The 21435-nt window shown below is 40.8% G+C and overlaps 1 protein-coding gene across 1 annotated transcript in view; it reads right to left on the reverse strand.

Annotated features, from left to right (window-relative positions):
• Positions 1 to 15178, reverse strand: part of LOC121865793 (leucine-rich repeat extensin-like protein 5) — a 63609-nt gene extending 48431 nt beyond the window's left edge. The window contains exon 1 of the mRNA XM_042365352.1: positions 14683 to 15178. The gene's annotated coding sequence lies outside the window, so the exon portion shown is untranslated. The remainder of the gene's footprint in view (positions 1 to 14682) is intronic.
• Positions 15179 to 21435: the final 6257 nt, after the last annotated feature.

The raw sequence follows: 21435 nt of genomic DNA on the forward strand, positions 1-21435 counted from the left end.
GAGATACCTGTGTGCTGTAAACCTCACCTGGCAGGTATGAAGAAGCGCCCCTCCCACATAGTTACTTATTAATGTTTGTTTACGTTGTTACTACGGGAGTTACCATGCATCAGGGATTTGTACTGGTTAGTCTAAGTAGGTATGTAATAGGTAGTGGGTAGTACACAGAGGAAAGTAAACAGGGTAGTGTACAGTAGACATTGGGTATTGGGGAAGAAAGTAAACAGAGGACAGTGGGTATTGGGTAGTAGACAGTAGACAGTGGGCAATGGAGAGTGGGTATAGTGGGCAGTGGCAATGAGAGTCGGGGTCGTGGGAACTGCTGCCCCTACGACCACCAACGAAAGGGTTAAACACAGTGGTCAATTAAGGCCACATGACCACTGACTGTCTGACCGGAGTTGTTTGTTTGTTTGGGTTATGAGTGCTGCTGCCATGATCATTGGTGTTACTATTGGTAATGTCACTACTACTACTACTACTACTACATTTAATAATAATAATCTATACTTATACTTATTATTATTACACTGCAACAGCAAGAGATGAACTAGGGGGAGAGGGGGGGGGGTTGTCTGGTGTAGGTGGGTGGAAGCATCTATGCACAAGGGGAGGTGGACGAGGGGAAGGGGGAAGCATACAGCCAATGGTGTTACAGAGATATGCAGGTGTGACTCAGCAGGATCACACCTGCCACCAACACACCCTTGTATACAAAGTCACCTAAGTTACGACAGCCTACAAAATAAAGTCGTTAGTCGTTATAGGAAAGTCTTTTGAAGTGATTGAGGGGTCGTTTGTAGTTTTGAAAGGCCAATTAAATCCAGTTTTACCTGGAGTTTACCTGCAGCAGAGACTGGCAGCTCGTTAAGGGGTCAACTTTAATTGGCATTTCAGTAGAGACGCCTTTAGTCGTTAGCCATCAGGGAAGACTTGAACACAGAACAAAACAACGACAAACTGGACTGGATCCCACGATACAGATATTGTGATTATCCATACCAGGTGATGATGATGATGATGATGATGATGGTAATGATAATGATGATGACGATGGTGGTGATAGTGACGATAATAAAGATGGTGATTGTCATTATTATCACTGTAAATATAACAGCCCAAACTCCAACACTCATTATCACCTTCATCAACATTATATACTAACATAAAGAAACGTCTAATTAAAGTGTGTGTGTGTGTGTGTGTGTGTGTATTCATTAATATTGTACCAGACGCCTCAAATACCACCTGGGGAGTGATCGATCAGCCCTGCAGGTGCTGAGCTACAACCCTTCCTTCCTTCCTTCCCTCCGTACCCTACCACAACAGTCATCCAGGATGCCTCCGCCCATCCATCAACCAACTCATCCATCCATCCATCCGCCCATCCATGCAGCGGCAAGTGTCAGGCCAGTAAATATGCAGAAGCTGTGGTCACCTAATATCCAAGATGGCGGACAGGGGCACGCGATCCTACCATACCGGGCAAGTGACTTTATTGATGTGTTCAGACAGACACACACAGGCAGACACACACAGGCAGACAGACACACACAGGCAGACACACACAGGCAGACAGACACACACAGGCAGACAGATACACACACACACACACACACACCACACACACACACACACCTGTGTGTTATTTTCGGGCCGTAAACTTTAATTATACTTTTAGGCGGCCAAAAGAGGACATTATATTCTACAGTCCTTCTTAAGGTGAGAGAGAGAGAGAGAGAGAGAGAGAGAGCTCCTCGTCCAGCTGAGGGACAAGATCAGTGCCCCGACTAGGGTTCCGTACTCATCATTAACCTGTGCAGGCTTAGAGCGCCACCCCAACCTCTTGTGGAAAGTACAGAGATTACAGTGCCATCCCAAGCTCTTGTGGTACGTATAGGTTACAGTGCCACCTCAAGTCTTAATAAAAGGTACAGGTTACAGTGCCACCTCAAGTCTTAATAAAAGGTACAGGTTACAGTGCCACCTCAAGACTTAATAAAAGGTACAGGTTACAGTGCCACCTCAAGTCTTAATAAAAGGTACAGGTTACAGTGCCACCTCAAGAATCTTAATAAAGGGGGTTGAGTTCAAGTCTTAATAGGTACAGGTTACAGTTCAAGTCTTAATAAAAGGTACAGGTTACAGTGCCACCTCAAGTCTTAATAAAAGGTACAGGTTACAGTGCCACAAGTCTTAATAAAGGTACAGGTTAAGTACACCTCAAGTCTTAATGAAAGGTACAGGTTACAGTGCCACCTCAAGTCTTAATGAAAGGTACAGGTTACAGTGCCACCTCAAGTCTTAATAAAAGGTACAGGTTACAGTGCCAGCTCAAGTCTTAATAAAAGGTACAGGTTACAGTGCCACCTCAAGTCTTAATAAAAGGTACAGGTTACAGTGCCACCACAAGTCTTAATAAAAGGTACAGGTTACAGTGCCACCTCAAGTCTTAATAAAAGGTACAGGTTACAGTGCCACCTCAAGTCTTAATAAAAGGTACAGGTTACAGTGCCACGATGACAAATACCCCCCCCTAACCTGTACAAATAACAGTGCCACCTCCAGTAAAGCCTCGCAAACTTGAACATTTGCCAGTCACGTCTAGGCGTGGCACCGCGCAGTGTCTCTTGTTGAGCTTAATCTTACGAGAGAGAGAGAGAGAGAGAGAGAGAGACTGCACCCGACCACCACTAAAAACTGCTCTAAGCTCCTAAGCCCACGTCTTAATAATATGCCAGTAAGCGTGATGATGAGGAAGAGAGGAAGACATAGACAGAAAGGGAGAGGACAGAGACATAGACAGACAGACAGACATGACAGAAACACAGAGCTAAAGACAGACCCAGAGAGATAAAATACAGAGAGATAGACAGAGAAAAAGGACAGATAGACAAATAAACAGAGAGACAGACACGAAGAAAGAGAGATAGATAGAAACACCGAGAAAGTTAACACAAATGGTAAAATTTTTTTCATTAGCAACTCAAGTAATTCATTTCGGCCTTCAGTTCCACGGGGGACCACACTGTAATTAGATCCCTGAACTCTTGCCTGTAACTCACTGTAACTCACTGTAACTCACTGTAACTCAACTTCAAGAGGCGAAAATTTTCTTTCAGTTTATCTTACAAGAGTCTGTAAGAGTTTGTAAGCGTCCAGTAAGTGTTTTTAAGCGATCAGTAAGAGTCTGTAAGCGTCCAGTAAGAGTCTTTAAGCGTCCACTAAGAGTCTTAAGCGTCCAGTAAGAGTCTTAAGCGTCCAGTAAGAGTCTGTAAGCGTCCAGTAAGTCTTTAAACGTCCACTAAGAGTCTTAAGCGTCCAGTAAGAGTCTGTAAGCGTCCAGTAAGAGTCTTAAGCGTCCAGTAAGAGTCTTAAGCGTCCAGTAAGAGTCTGTAAGCGTCCAGTAAGAGTCTGTAAGCGTCCAGTAAGAGTCTTAAGCGTCCAGTAAGAGTCTTAAGCGTCCAGTAAGAGTCTGTAAGCGTCCAGTAAGAGTCTGTAAGCGTCCAGTAAGAGTCTGTAAGCGTCCAGTAAGAGTCTTTAAGCGTCCAGTAAGAGTCTGTAAGCGTCCAGTAAGAGTCTGTAAGCGTCCTGTCTTTAAGCGTCCACTAAGAGTCTTAAGCGTCAGTCTTAAGCGCAGTAAGAGTCTTAAGCGTCCAGTAAGAGCCTGTTGCATTTATTCCCTTGAATACGACGACTTAACCCCTTGAGTACTAAGATTAAATGCCCTGAATAAAATTATTTCCACCTCTTGAGTACAATAAGTAAGACTCTTGAGTACGATGACTTAACCCCCTTGATTACGATTACTCAAAGGTTTAAGTCATTCTACTCAAGAGTTTACGTTATCGTAATCAAAGGGTTAAATTATCGTAATCAAAGAGTTAAATTATCGTTTTCAAAGGGTTAAATTATCGTGCTCAAAGGGTTAAATTATCGTCCTCAAAGGGTTAAAATATCGTACTCAAAGGCTTAATATTACAGCATCCAATATGAGTGTATAATTCCTTAGTATATAGACGTAAATAATTGTAAAATAACCTACATAAACGCCTATAATTATAAGCTGATTGACATATATAATCGACACATATAATTACCTTCCCTAATATCCCTGTCGACATAATAATCTATATCCTTCAATGACTATAGCGAAAAAAATCGACTTGTCATTAATGTTTTCACTATCAAAATAAATTCGTGTACATATACTTTCAGGTCTACGTAGGCGAGGGAATATACCTTTAGCTCTATGTAGGCGAGAGAATATACTTTTAGCTCTATGTAGGCGAGGGGATATACTTTTAGCTCTATATACTAAGGGAAATATACTTTCATCTCTTAACAGGTGAGTGTATATTCTTTTCGCATATATAATTTCATCTTTATAGGTGAGGGTAGCTATATTCTTTTAGTTCTATATATCCAGGTATTTCCAGCCTTACATGTGTTTGGCGAATTACAAAAATATCTATACACAGGTGAGTTGCAGGTAACCCTTACATAAATAGCAATTACACACAGGTAAAAAGAGTTGCAGCCATTATTGCATTACGTTTAGAGACATTAATTACAGGTTACTAACTAAATAACGCCTAAGAGTATTGCATTGCATTACATAATCGGGTTGGTTCTGTGCTAAACTACGTCACAGTACAGTATTTTTTTTTACGGGGAATAGCCCACCCAGGTACAGGTCATCGACCCACAACGGAGGATATAGGGGGCGAAAAAATATGAGTAAAAAGAAATTAAAAATCGAAAAGAAAAAAGTTTATATTAATCTACACTACGAAGATGCCAGAAAACCATTTTTTTAAAGTGAGACATTGTATGAGTATGGAAACACAGAAGAAGGCAGAGCATTCCACAGTTTGGCTGTGTGAGGAAAGAAGGATGTACTATAACGGATTATTCTCGTGCGACCGACATTCACAGAGAAACTGTGGGCACCGCGGGCAAGACGTGTGTTACGAGCCCACGGTCTTGCCGGCGGTACACAGGATGCCAAATTCACCTAACATTGCCCATTAAAGTACCTGTAAAAGAGAGAGTGAAGCAACATTGCGGCGAAGAGAAAGGGAAGAAAGATTATCAACTAAAGGAGGAGAGTTAATAAGACGAAATGCCTTTGATTCCACCCTATCCAACAGTTGGACAGAAGAAGAGCCACCCCAGATATGAGAGCAGTACTCCAAGTTAGGACGAATGAATCCCTTATATACTTTAAGCAACTGTTCAGGAGTGAAGTAGCTACGGCATCTGTACAATATTCCCAACTTTCGGGAGGCAGCCTTAGCAATGTTGTGGATGTGTGGCTTTCATGACATATTAGAGGAATTGGTGAGGCCTAGCAAATCTATTTGAGAATTTGGCAGAATGAGTGCGTCCTGAAATGTGATTCGTGGGATATCATCTAATTTAAAAGTGTAATTGGTAAATACTGTGTTTTAGTACTATTGAATTTCACCAAGTTTCTACCTTCCCATTCCGAGATGCTGCATTGATAGATGAAATGATATCAGCTCGATAAACAGTCCTAGTTTGAGAAATATGGGGAAGGAAAAGTGTAAAGAAGAGTAGAGTCATTAGCGTGAGAATGGAGGGGGTATTCCGTCCGGTCCATGCGCCTTACTCACATCCATCCTGCATAACACACCAGCAACCCTACGAGTGGAGATTATAGGAAAGTGCATAGGTTCATTAGGAGGGATGGGGTTGGAATCGTCTAAGGTGGAGTTAGAGAAGAATAAGGTGTCAAAGAGATTGGCTTTTATCAGGTGGAGAACTGGCTATAGTTATCAGGTCGGAAGAGAGGAGGAAAAGAGGGAATACAGAAGTTATTACAGATGTTTTTGGTTAAGGACCAGAAGGATTTACTAGAAGAAGAGTTAGTCAGGGCAGCGGTCAGCTTTTATATTATAGGTCACTGTATCTTATTTAACTATGCAGTACATACAAACAGTTCACTTCACTACACCACAATACACCTCACCACACTATCACATACTCACAACATTACAACCACACAGTACACTTCATTACACCACAACATAGTACACCACACCGCACCACAATAAACACAATACAACACGCCATACCACACCACAGTACACATAATACACCACACAGTACACCACAGTACACGCACAATACACCACACTACCACTGCCTACCACACAGTACACCTCACCACACCACAGTACACACACAATACACCACACTACCACACACTACACCCACACAGTACACCTCACCACACCACAGTACATACACAATACACCACACTACCACACACTACACCCACACAGTACACCTCACCTCACCACAGTACATACACAATACACCACACCACCACAACAGGTCACACTACTACCAGAGAGCCTACCTACCCTCCCTACCTGCACTAATTAACACAAACAACTGAACACCTGAAGCGGAAAGTGAAAGCTGAATTCCGTACACTGTTCATCTAAACGTTTTCTAATTCTAAAAAAAAAAAAGGATTTCAAAGTGTGTGTGTGTGTGTGTGTGTGTGTGTGTGTTTTCTTAATGTGGAAGTCTGCTGGAAAAAACAAGGTTCAAACTGTACTCGGTAGTTTTTCAACCTAACATAACATTATCTAACCAAATAATTAAACTCTAACAAATGCTAAAATAACCAAACTTTTAACCTAACCCTTTCCCCAATAAACCTTACCTAACCTGGAGGGGAAGATAATAATAATAATAATAATAATAACAATAATAATAATAATAATAAAACACAACACTGCCAAACAAATACAAACTTAAAACCTAAATTGATGACGTCAGATGACCTTGGCACTGACCTTGACCAACTGGCCCTTAGACCCAGCCCTCTACCGAAGACTAAACGTTGGCACCACCTGACGGGCGAGAGAACCAGCTGCCACACTCACTGTATAATGTTCTCGAATGGAAATGAGACAGAATCTAACGTACATGTGTGTATGTGTGTGTGAAACTATGGGCAAGTTTCTTTACGCCATTTGCCTGTGTCTACCCAGCAGTAATTGGGGACCTGGATGTTAATCGATTTGCGGATCGTGTTCCGGGGTAATGGTTAGCCAGTGCAGTTGGCGACTTGTCCGGTCTTCTCGGGTTATTCCTTGACACTGGGTCATGCAGCTCGTTAACTTAGGGTGTGGTTGTTCTTTTGGCGACAGCTTCTACACCTTAAACAAAATCACGCCTAGGTGGCCATCCTCGTTACACGAGAGGCAACCATTATTATTTATTTATTTATTTATTTATGTGTGTGTGTGCGTGTCTGTGTGTGTATGAGTGTGTTTATGCGTACTCATATGTATGTTTGAACTCCCGCTGGTAGTGTGACAAACCCCAGAGATATCGAGCAAAGCGAAAAAAAAACAGAGGACGAAGAACTAAAAAAATAATAATAGTAAAAATAATAATAATATATCCCTCCGTCGGTAAATGTGTCGCTCCGTGTTATACCAAGTTCCCTAATGAATCCCCACAATGGTTCGTTCATTTGTTCCCACTTTCGCTCAACACTGTCGGGTGAGTCCAAGTCCTATTCTGATTACGTTTTCTAAATGTTACGTGCAAGAATTGTGGAGGAGGGTGGGGGGTGTTTGGCGTTCCACTTGTTCCACTGTTCTTCTACCCCACATGTTCTGTACCCTAACAAATATTCATAAAAACTCAGACGTTGTATATCAATTCACCTTCACTGATCGTCGGGTTGGACACAAACGACTTCCATACTCCCGCGTCTCACCATGATATCCAGTATTACGGCGACCTGTGGCTAGGTTAGGTTAGCATGCTCGCCTCGCAAGCGAGCGGACCCGGGTTCAATCCCCGGGCAGGGTAAGACTATGGGCAAATTTCTTTACGCCATTTGCCTCTGTCTACCCAGCAGTAATTGGGGACCTGGATCTTAATCGATTTGCGGATCGTGTTCCGGGGTAATGGTTAGCCAGTGCAGTTGGAGAGTTGTCCGATCTTCTCGGACTATTCCTTGACACTGGGTCATGCAGCTCGTTAACTTAGGGTGTGGTTGTTGTGTTGTCGACAGTTTCTACACGTGGAGCATCTATTATTATATTCACTACGCAAGCGCCTTGACCCAAAGAGTATGACTATGGTCGCTAGGTTGAGCTCAGTTAAAAGTCATTTGGCTAAGTTAAGATCGTTTTAGGTTAGGTTAAAATCACTAGGTTTGGTCAGGTTAAAATTGTAAGGTTGGGTTAGGTTAAAATTGTAAGGTTGGGTTAGGTTAGGTTAGGTTAAAATCGTTAGGTTGGGTTTGGTGAAGTGTCGTTAGGTTAAAATGGTTAATGTTAGGTAAAAATTTCTAGTTATATTAGGTCAAAAATTGCTAGGTTATGTTACGTGAAAATCGCGAGGTTATGTTAGAAAAAAAATAATATTGGGTAAGATTAGATTAAAATCGCTAGGTCAGGCTACGTTAAAATAGCTAGGTTAGGTTAATTTAGGTTAAGTACAGTCTGGCTGGTCCCCGGTTACGGTCATGTTATCATTATTTTACACAGGCAACGACACATCCGGCTCTCTAGCGGAAATATATTGAAAGCCGGAGCCGGGTGTGACAACGGCCTCTGTTTACACTACTTGGCGGTGTATAGTGTCCGCACCTAAGCTTGTTAATCCTATTTACTGGGCCACCTTATTTACAAACCTTTATTCGGATCACCTGAAGATTAACCTCCCAACTTATTTCACCTGGTGATTAAGTACCATATCGCTACCTGAAGAGGGGGTTAGGTTAGTGTAAGGTTAAGTTAGGTTAGCGTTAGATTATGTTAGGTTATATGAGGTTAGCGTTAGGTTATGTTGAGTGACAGGTTAGCCCTAAGGTGTTTAATCATCAGGTGAAATAAGCTGTCAGATGTTCCTCAATAACGTTACTTCCCGTTCAACCTGTTCTCGTTTATTACCGATACAACGCATGATTGGCCACAGGTGTGAGCCAATGGCCATGCGCGTGCTTCACCGAACACCAATGACCACGCGCCCACTTCTCGGACAGCCAATCACCAAGCCGTTTTCTATGGGATTATTCTTAATGAGGTGAAAGATCTTACCTACACCTGAGCTACTGTCCCTCACCGTCTTCTCTCCACATTGCACATTTACCCTAATGGAATCCTCACACGTGATCTATTTACAAAAACAAAAAACACACAATAGGTGTATATTAAGTCCCCTATTCACACGTAAAACAAACAATGCTATCCATTTACAAATATAGAAACTAAAACAGCTGTAAATAACTCCCTTATTCACCCGTAGAACGACACGAATTCTATAAACGTAAATATCCCGCAGTTACACATACAATACAAAACATTACAACGGGCCAAGATATTTATACCGGGCATCTATAAATCTCTAAGCCTCTGTCACTTCCATCCTCTAGCGGCCAAATACACTCGTAACCTCCACACCAATACATTATAAATACATCTTTCTCTTTATATTAACAATCAAAGGCGAGGTGGTATATTAAGCGACGTTCACGTGACAAAGAGTGAAATCAATGTCACAAATAAACGCGCGATGCCGTTTACAGCAGAGGTGAGTATTTATTTTGGTGTGAGGTCCGCCATATTGAGAAGCAACGTTCGATTCCTTGGGTACAGTAAACACGACGCGTCCGTACACTCTACAGTCAGCCGGGCGTTGAGGTTATTTAAGAATCCCGCTACGAGATTATATAGCCAACGACGAGGTGTGATTATATATGTCGTATTACCGGTATATATATATATATATCACGAGGTCTATTCCACATATACCTACACTATCTATCTTACATACCTACAAAGTCTATCCATATGCGGTACCAGTATGCCCATTCTATATATTACTACGGTATCTATTCATGATACAATCGAGGTCTATTTCATAATTATAATCTTCGATCAGTTAAACACAATCCACTCTTACTGGCTAATTGTCATATAAATATTTAATCAACGGGACTATTTCATTATCAGCAATTTTTAATTATTATTTATCATCACTATAATTAAAATTACTTGTAATAATAGCAGCAGCAGGTTACTTTCATTAATGCTAAATCACAATTACTATCATTTTTAACATTTTAATTTTAATTGAATGATCATCTGAAGAATCTCCACCCCAGCTTATGTCTCCTAAAGATGTTCCACTAACGCTAACCTACAGGTACCTAACCGAACCTAGCGTCACCTCCCCCTCCTACCCCCCCCCAAAAAAAAAAATCCCGACGTTCGACTGTATCTGTTTAACATTAGTCTGTAATAGCCTATTCGTAAATAAAGTGATTATTATTATTATCATCAATATCTTTACTTACATTAACATTATTATTAATACTATTTTACTCCTCTTACTATATTATTATTATTACTTTTATTGTTATTATTGTTTATATACTTAATGGAATAATTCAGGTGTTGCCCAGGTAAATAAACGATCATTAGTGGATATCCAAACAAACACAAAATGTCCCCGACAAACACACAACAGTAATCAACAACAATGTCATGAAATGTACGGAACAACGTCATGAAATGTACGGAACAATGTCATGAAATATACGGAACAACGTCATGAAATGTACGGAACAATGTCATGAAATATACGGAACAACGTCATGAAATATACGGAACAATGTCATGAAATATACGAAATAGTCATGGAGCAAAATATTGCCGCCTAAGATCGCAATATATTGGCGCTTAAGATCACAATATATTGGCGAGTTACGAAACTAAACACTGAAAGCCGAAAACACGAAATATTGGCGTCTGGAAACAAAATTTGGAGCCAAAGATATAAAAAAAATAGTGGCGCATAAAAAAACCCCAAGATATTGGAGTCATAAAAAGTTTGGCACTTACGGACACTAAACACAAGCACTTACGGACACTAAACACAAGCACTTACGGACACTAAACACAAGCACTTACGGACACTAAACACAAGCACTTACGGACACTAAACACAAGCACTTACGGACACTAAACACAAGCACTTACGGACACTAAACACAAGCACTTACGGACACTAAACACAAGCAGCTACGTACACTTACGGATACTAAACAAAAGCAGCTACGGACACAAGACAACCACGTAAGGACACCAAAATAAACCTCCCAACGGACACTAAACTCTAAAACGTCTAAAGACTCACAGTATTATTAGTGACGACGTACGTGCAATAACTAAAAAAAAAACACATTAAAACAACCAATGAAATGTGAAAAAAACCCCAGTCATTTAACACAGAAAATATCGGGAAATTAACATGAAAAAAATAATATCGGTAAATAAATATATTCCTCGCCGATATTCCTCAACCGGTCGTCATTATTTATATAACACCAATTGTATTTATCTAACCTTAAATATACACCAAAAATAAATATATTGGATCTTGGTATTTTTCTGTTTTGCCGTTAGCTCAAACCAAACTAAAACGGGATGCTGGTGATAAAGACATATACAGACAGATAGACAGATACAGACAGACAGACAGACAGATAGCAATATTATAAAACCCCCTTCTTTCATTAATCGGCTGAGGGTTAAATAATATATATTAAAACTTTAATAAAATATAGACCTATACCAGATATGTCTATAAGCCTTAATAATACTAATTTACTTTTGAATTTATTAAATAAAGAAAGAAACAAACATGCATATATACATACACACACGTATACAAACATTTACCGAGGAAAGCCTAAAACACAAAAAATAAACTGCAGATAACACGAAGAAAATATAAATAATACGATAAAGAAATAAACTCTAAAAACATTATAAACCAAAAGTAATAAACCACATATCGTGTTCTAAGGCAGAGAGTCGTCCCTTTACGATAACTAGTTCCTTAACATCTTATTTTTATATATAAATAAGAGTAATATGACCCACGGATAACGATAATCTCGACAGGCAGGAGAAACAGACGTGAAAATAATGAGATGCTTAGTAATTAAAACAATAACGAGTAGCTAATCAACTTGTCGTCCGTGAAACTGTATAAATATTGGCAACATATTAGCCTAACTTATCCACGGAGGGGGAGAGAGAGAGAGAGAGAGAGAGAGAATTAAGTACACACCACGTACCAACAGCTACACATACCTCTAATATACAGTACACGTAACAAGGTAAAAGATGCGTTACCTAAAATAATGTAGATATATATTTTATTCGGGTAGTTACATTATATAACCTGGTGATAACGACATAAGTATGATGGAAACTGCAGTAGCCTAAGCCTATTGGGCCATAGTGTAGGCCTTGTTTACACCCAACCCTTATCACTTTATCTATATTTTCCAACCTATATATTTGAACCTTCCCAGCGAGTTCGAGTTAATCTAATTGTACTCTCGTCTTTTCTTATTGTTTTTAACCCAGCAATTATTTTTATTTTGTATTTTATTGAAATTAGTCTGAGCTATCCTTTGCGCACAAGTACTAGAAAATCATTAGCCTAGTGATTTAATAGTTAAAAATTAGTAAACAGCCTATAATTACCTAATAATTCAAAATTAATCTCATTTCCAACTAACTACACAGTGAAATTCCTTAAATATATGTCGAAACATCTACCGTCAACGTTATTCAGAATAACTTTGAAATAAAGTCTGAACAGTAAATAGTATCCCTAACACTAGCTCTCCAAGAAAACTTAGTTCTTTGTTTTGAATATCGGGACATCGTAACCTTTAATTTACGGTAAATATGGAAATCAAATATGATTCCCAAATAGTTTTACCAATTCGTTGACAAAATTCCTTTATTTACCGTCTCAGAAAACAAGGAGAATAGAATGAAGTACGGTAGGAGATTTAGTAATGGGTAAGAATAACACAGTACATGTAGCCTAGAAGCGGGCACCTACACAGAGCGGTACCAGAGCCTACACGCAATAGGTCCATTTGGTATGCTGAGGGCAATCCTGACAGACTAGTAGACTTCCCAGCAAAAAGTCTGAATGACAAGCAGGCCCAGGCGTGATGAATATCCCTACCATCAGTGCCTGCATGAGCGGCGAGGGGTAAGTTGTGGCGCGCATGTGCAAGCCTGCGCAGATGAACTGCGCAAAGTTGATCCGCGCATATTTGCAAGATGTCTGCAAGCAATTTTTAACCCTAATGATTACACGTAATTAATCTCAATACGAAGTTTTAAAAATAAAAGTACCGTCACACACATAATAAAAATAATAATTCAATATAATGTAACCTTGACAGAAACATCTGTCCTACCTGGATTAGTGTCATTGAACTACAGTAAGTCTAGACAATGTGACGTGAGTTCACAGGATGCCCACCCTGGCCTGACTAGCGGAGTCCCTGCGCTAAAGTTCACTGTTCTCACTAGCGCTGCATTGTGCTGCCATATTACTTTCATAAATATATAATAACTATCGATTCGTTTACAGACTACAACCTTTCTCATCAACCATAACTATACAAATAACCATTACAATCAATAATGAATCGATTTAGGTGAAAAATATAAACCGCTAACATATGTAACGTTATCAAAGATCTCGATAAATTCCACACTGGTAACTAAAAAACTGAAACAAAATTTTAATTTGTACGACCACCACAAAACTCTCCCGAGAGCTGAATCTAAGCCGAAGCCATCAGATATTATTCCAGCAAAGAAAACAAGTTGAAGGCCGCGAACAATAACACTGTAACAGCCTAACAAGCGTAACAACCACTTAACTGCCCTGAACATAATTACTAACAACCAACTACTGCCCAGATCCTCACTGTCTGCATTACATTCGTTATAATCAAAATAATTATCGTAATGCTCAGTGTTACTGTCTCAACCTTGAAAAATTAACTAATCCTTTTTGAGAACATAAAATAATAACAAAGAATATATATATATTATCTACAAAGGTTTAATTGCCTTTAGCTACATGCAATATATCAAACATATTAACATGTTGTGGTAAATAAACTACAAAATATATTACATTTATCAAGAACAACGAGAACAATAATAATCTGCAACAAATAATAATGAGGTAAGTGGCACTACGGAGATGTTTACACCCCTCGTGGCACAGGGGGGGTCAGGGGTGTAGGATCCTGCTGCCGGTGAATTATTAACATAGTTTCATTTGTCACGTGACCTGATCCTCTTGTCTGGTAGGGCAGGAGGATGACCTTAGGCCGCCTCACAGTGCCGGCGGGGCTACCACAGTTACATGACGTCTACCTTCCACTCAAACACTCTACTTTAAAAATCCGGCAATTTCTCTTCCTTCTGTTGTCATTTAAATCGACCGACGAGAAACATCATTAATATAATATTCCTGTTGGGATTAAGTTACAGTTTGTGTCAACACATGCAAAGAAGGGGAGAGGAGGAGGTGTCTGCAAACGGACATTAATGACACAACCCCACGTTAATGAAAAAGGTGAATAAAAAATAAAATGTATCCCTAGACTTAAATTTCTCTAGGTGTTATTTAAGCCTTGGGTGTGTAGATGTAGTGAGCGCCACCCATGTAGTATGTGTACATAGCAACAAGGCCGGGCACTTAACAGGGCAACATAAACCCCTCAGAGTGCCAGTGCCGAGTAACGTTGTGAAATGACACAAGAACACAACCATGGTTAAATCTCACCTGTCGTCGGAGGTATAAGACGAAGTCGTCGCCGATGCTAGACCCACTTCGTGCCGGGGATAACAGGGGACGGAATCAGACACCGTCAAAAGTACCTTCTCCTCCTCAATTCTGCTTTAAAACCGGTATGGGTTTATGTTCCCACTATTAAATTGGTTATTATGTTCTTTGCTTAACAATAATACACTAAAATTCACCGTAATATACACAAGTGGACACTAAAAATTGAATCCGAAATCGCTGCCAAGAGCCCACATTGAAGTATTCGGACGGGTGGTCCAGTCGCGAGCCAGCCAACACTAAGGCAAAACTGCCTCAAATCTCACTAATTTCTACCGATCCTCGGCAAATTCACTTGCGACACTTAGATAATTTCTTTCTATACACCAAAAATGAGGTTATTCTCCGTGAATCATACTCGAACTCAGTGTGGTGGAAGCGCTAATACAACACAGAGCGCCGGGGACGGGTACACGAGATACCTCCCGCACCGTGGTCTATCGCACACTAAGTCTCTCACGCCAGCCAGAGCTTTCTCTCCCAGTAACCCAGTCTTGCGCTCAGTTGTCGGCGGCCGCGAACCTCACACCCTAACTTAACTTTTATCTCTCCACCTTGCACGTTTATCTCCCTCTAATATAATGAAATATTCAGCGTTGTGAGTTCATGTAGCGAGAGAATATACCCAACATGGAAACATCTCGGGGATGTTTTAATTAAATGAGTGTGGATATAATGTAGTTGATAACTATGTGAATGACACGCTGGGTGACGGACACACATATCTGCTGTACGCACATGTCTGCCGCACTCCGTAAGTGGGTGTAGTGCAACCCTTCCCTCCCATACGCGTCCACACCCAGTCTTCCTGGCTTCATTAAATTACGCCTTGGCGGAAACTTCATGCGGGGACGCTTTAAAACAGCTTAACACCGGCTATCAACTCATCCAGACACGCTCAACATTTTAGAAACGATGCTCGTCGACGCAGTAAAACTGAAAGTAAAGCGCTTCAATGTAACATCAGGCGCTGACCTAGAAACCGCTGGTTATGTAACGGGAGCGTAATCTTGAACTGCATAGCTTGGTAAATCAAAATCAACAATATTTCCTACTATAGTGGTGACACGACGCTGGTGAGATAACAGCCTCTGGTCTTTGGCTGCTGGAAGGGGAGGATCACAGCTCTGGCTAGGCGTGATTGACCCTTCCTCCAACCTCACCTATTTAACATATCCCATCACTTAAATAAAACAATAAGACCGGTACATTAAATAAAACGACATTTACTCATAATTATACCAAATAAAAAACACACTGTACGAAGCCTTATCTTAAGATCACAAGTAATCAGTCATTAATCTGTCCCAAGTCAGCACAATCCAACTCAAAATAAACACGATTTAATGACATTTAACTTAATCTAACCAAAATAAACTTAGGTGAGTCAACTTGTTGTACAGATTTAAACATGTTTTTGTTACCCTATGTTGAACTGAACATTCCCGTATGAATACAAACCTAATGATTCCCTTCACACACACACACACACACACACACACACATGCCAGACAGCACACCAGCCACAGGGGAAGTAAAAGTTCCACAGGCGTGAGGCTCCCCATATGTTGGAGTCAGGGAAGAGATAGATAGATATAGATAGATAGATAGATAGAGAGAGAGAGAGAGGACCCCACAACAACAATCATCACCCCCACCACGACCCGACATACTGCTGCGGGAGGGGGGAAAGGGGGAGGGGGGGATGTTGACCTTGTATGTTTCCCTGTTGGCCGCTGCAATCTACAGGTATAGAGGGGTGCCCAAGAAACTAGCCCCCCTCCAGTCCTCTAATTGGAATCTGAAAAATCCCACCCCTTAAGTGAGAAGTGTTAGGTTAGGTTACGTTAGATTAGGTTAAGTTAGCATTAGCCTTTTGTTAGGTTAGGTTAGCGTTATAGTGGTTAGGTTAGGTTAGCGTTATAGAGGTTAATCTGAAGGTGAAAGAATCTGGAGGGGCTAATTATCAGGTGATCCGAACACTATTACATAGGTTTGGCTGACTGGATAACTGGCCGAGTGACTGACTTAATGGGTGGGTGAGTGACTGGGAGGAGAGGGTGGTTTACTAGGTGAGTGGTTGACTAGCTGGGCAGATGGGTGAGTGACTGGGTGGGTGGGTGGTTTATTGGGTGAGTGGTTGACTAGCTGGGTGGCTGGGTGAGTGACTGGCTGGGTGGGTGGTTTACTAGGTGAGTGGTTGACTAGCTGGGCAGATGGGTGAGTGACTGGCTGGGTAAATGGGTGAGTGACTGACTGAGTGGTTGACTGGCTGGGAGAGTGACTAACTGGGTAAATGGGTGAATGACTGGCTGGGTGGGCGGGTGGTTAACTAGCTGGGTGAGTCACTGGCTGGCTGGTTGACTGGGTGGGTGGGTGGGTGGGTGTCATTCACGTCCTCAGCCAGAACTGATCAACAAAGAACACTCAGTGCACGTGCATATCATTACTGACGAGGTCACTTGACACTTTCTGCATTACTCGCTGCAACTTATGGCGTCTCGGATGTCTAGGGAAATCACCCAGATGATGTTGCCTGTTTGTCAGTCTGTCCTGATTCGTGAGGTAGTCAATGAAGGGAGGGACGGAGGTAAGGGGAGGTGAGGGATGGGGGGTGGGTGAGGGTGATAAAGGGAGGTAAGGGTGTAAGGGAGGTGAGGAGATGGAGTGGGGGATGAATGGAGGTGAGGGTGTAAGGGAGATGAGGAGATGGGGGTGAGGGTGGTAATGGGAGGTGAGGGAAGAAGGGGAGGGGGAGGAGTGATGAAGGTCAGGGAGATGGAGAGGTGAGGGATGAGAGGCAAGGAGGGTGAAAGGTGAGGAGGGTGAGGTAGGATAGGGAGGAAAGAAGGGTTAGGGGTGAGGGATTAAGGAGAGGAGAGGAAGGTAAGGTGAAGGATGTCTATACTGTACATGTTGACGCGAGTGATTGAATAAATAAATAAACAAATAAATAAATAAATAATTACCTCAATCAATAACCCAATCAACAATTCACTGCACCAATTACCAATCAATGTAACAATCAATCAAACAACTTTTAAGTATCAACAGCCAGTCCACACACCAGCATGAAATCAATACAATATGTTCAGGTAAATCTTGTCACCTAATATCAACTGTAATATAATCTGAATCACCTGAAGATTAGACACCCCACCTTATTTCACCTGAAGATTATTATTATTATTACTATTATTATTATTATCATTATCACGTTCTTGCCCAAATACTTCCCTATATACCTCACTCTTGCCCAAAATACTGCCCTATATACCTCACTCTTACCCAAATATTTCCCTATATATATCATCTTGCCCAAATACTTCCCTATATACCTCACTCTTGCCCAAATATTTCCCTATATACCTCACTCTTACCCAAATATTTCCCTAGATATCACTCTTGCCCAAATACTTCCCTATATTCCTCTTACCCAAATATTTCCCTATATATATCATCTTGCCCAAATACTTCCCCTATACCTCACTCTTGCCCAATATTTCCTATATACCTCACTCTTGCCCAAGATATTTCCCTATATGCCCAAATATTTCCTATATATCACTCTTGCCCAAATACTTCCTATATATATCACTCTTACCCAAATATTTCCTATATATCACTCTTGCCCAAATACTTCCCTATATACCTCACTTGCCCATCACTTCCCTATATACCTCACTCTTATATTTCCCTATATATCACTCTTGCCCAATATACCTCACTCTTGCCCTCACTCTTATATTTCCCTATATATCACTCTTGCCCAAATACTTCCCTATATACCTCACTCTTGCCCAAAATACTGCCCTATATACCTCACTCTTTATTTCCCTATATATCACTCTTGCCCAAATACTTCCCTATATATCACTCTTGCCCAAGATACTTCCCTATATACCTCACTCTTGCCCAAATACTTCCCTATATACCTCACTCTTGCCCAAGATATTTCCCTATATATCACTCTTGCCCAAATACTTCCCTATATACCTCACTCTTGCCCAAAATACTGCCCTATATACCTCACTCTTGCCCAAGATATTTCCCTATATATCACTCTTGCCCAAATACTTCCCTATATACCTCACTCTTGCCCAAAATACTGCCCTATATACCTCACTCTTGCCCAAATATTTCCCTATATATCACGTTCCAGTTTGCTTTTACAGAAAACACATTAAAACCCCAAAACAAACTATCTTCAACAAACACGTAGGGCCATTTCGATGCTGTTATTCGGGAGCTTGGGTTCAATATTCCACACGACTCAGAAATTTCGTTTGTGTAAAAAAAAAATTTCCCGCGTGAGGTAACATTTCATGCGTGATATGAGCGAACTGTGACGATGAGACTAAGCGGTGTACGTATTTTAAAGTACTACATTTTAAAGTACTACACGAACGGTGTTGGTGAAATGTTTCGTTGTTTATAATTGTTTACACGTCTTTTCTACTTCAACTATCGGTGTTATACAGCATTGTTTGATAAGATTTATTTTCTTCCCAATAATAGCATTTGCTTCGGTTTTTAGGTCATTTTTCTGGGTTTAAAAGGCGATCATAATAAGACAATCCCCTATTTTTATAGTTCCCCAGCAGACTGTGGTATAGAAAACGGATATTAAAAGGAGTAACTTACGTAAGTCGGAGTAATACATTAAAGTAGGTTAGGTACGGTCCGGGTTTATACTTATACAATCAAGTCATTTTGTAGGACTTCATATTATATACGTTTTTCACTGACTTTTACAGCAATACAATAAGTAATGAGTCCTGAGTTGGGTTTTCATATCTCGGGCACGGTGCTTTGTGTGTGTGTGTGTGTGTGTGTGTACAGGGGACGTTCATAGTGTCTTTAATCACACACACACACACACACACACACACACATCTTCAAAGTGTTCATGGTGCGGACTTCTGTGATCACGGCTATAATGTAAACAAACACCTCATGCACGACACAACAACAACAACATGATGACGATATGAACATTAGACACCCCAGCTTATTTCACCTCATAATTACTATGTGTCCTAACGATACCTGGGGAGATTATGGTTAAGTTAGGTTACCTTATGTTAGTAAAAGCTAGGTTAGGTTACGTTAGTTTGGGTTATGCCAGGCTAGGTTAGGATAGTTTGGGTTAGGTTAGGCTAGGTTAGGTTAGGCTGATCCTCTTCCACCTCGATGTGTTGGGAGCAGACCAAGCCGCCTCCCCTCCCTCCCTCCCTCCAAACTATGAAAATAAAAAAAAATAAATAAAAAATAAAAAAATTGATACACGACTTGTCAAAGCGAACGTATCTCTCTCTGCCAGGCGCCGTCAACTGTGCTCCCCCCCCCCCGCCCCACACCTCACACTGCCCTCAACCAAAACGTCATCAACAACCGGAGTATTTTGGTTGAACGTGAAAAAGAGAAAGAGAAACAGAGCGACAGAGAGAGAAAAAAAAATATATATAAGGTCTTTCTGTTCATATTTCTATCTATGATTTTTTGTCTTCTATTCTACAACTCTCAATAAGTGTTCGTCTAATGTCCTCTTCTTATTACTATGACTTACAACAGTTCAACACACACCTGACAGACACATTCCCTCCCAACTATGACTTACAACAGTTCAACACACACCTGACAGACACATTCCCTCCCAACTATGACTTACAGCAGTTCAACACACACCTGACAGACACATTCCCTCCCAACTATGACTTGTTCAACACACAACAGTATGCACACACACCTGACAGACACATTCCCTCCCAACTATGACTTACAACAGTTCAACACACACCTGACAGACACATTCCCTCCCAACTATGACTTACAACAGTTCAACACACACCTGACAGACACATTCCCTCCCAACTATGACTTACAACAGTTCAACACACACCTGACAGACACATTCCCTCCCAACTATGACTTACAACAGTTCAACACACACCTGACAGACACATTCCCTCCCAACTATGACTTACAACAGTTCAACACACACCTGACAGACACATTCCCTCCCAACTATGACTTACAACAGTTCAACACACACCTGACAGACACATTCCCTCCCAACTATGACTTACAACAGTTCAACACACACCTGACAGACACATTCCCTCCCAACTATAAGAACATAAGAATGGAGAAAACTGCAGTGGGCCTATTGGCCCATACTGGGCAGTCCCGTTTACACCCAACCCCTATTGCTCATATATCCACCCAACCTATGTTTGAAGCTATCCGGCGTATTCCAGTTAATGGTGATATTTGGTAACTTGTTCCACTCATCCACTACTCTATTTCCAAACCAGAAAGTTGTATAGAGGGAAGTCTTCCTCATTAAAAATGTTCACCTTTTCTATTTCTTCGGTGTGACAATCAATTACCAAATGACCGTGTCCGCATTTATAACATGTTTTTCTCTGTCTAGCATAAAATAACATTAAATTATGGCCACTTACTGTTACTGATGATGGAATGTTGTTCGTTAAATTTACCTTGAAGGTTCTTATCCCATTCAACAGTCCGGCCGCTAGTCCTTTTGTGTACTTGTTCAGCCTCACTTCTTCCACTTTATCATATTTACTTATGATGTTCATTATAATTTTTCCCATTTCCCCAAATTTCACCACCACCACCTTATTGTTTCTTAATAGTTAAATCCAACTATTTATTCATGTTTTATTT

This window comes from Homarus americanus, unplaced genomic scaffold (assembly GCF_018991925.1).
Source record: "Homarus americanus isolate GMGI-L3 unplaced genomic scaffold, GMGI_Hamer_2.0 scaffold28579, whole genome shotgun sequence".
Taxonomy (NCBI): domain Eukaryota; kingdom Metazoa; phylum Arthropoda; class Malacostraca; order Decapoda; family Nephropidae; genus Homarus; species Homarus americanus.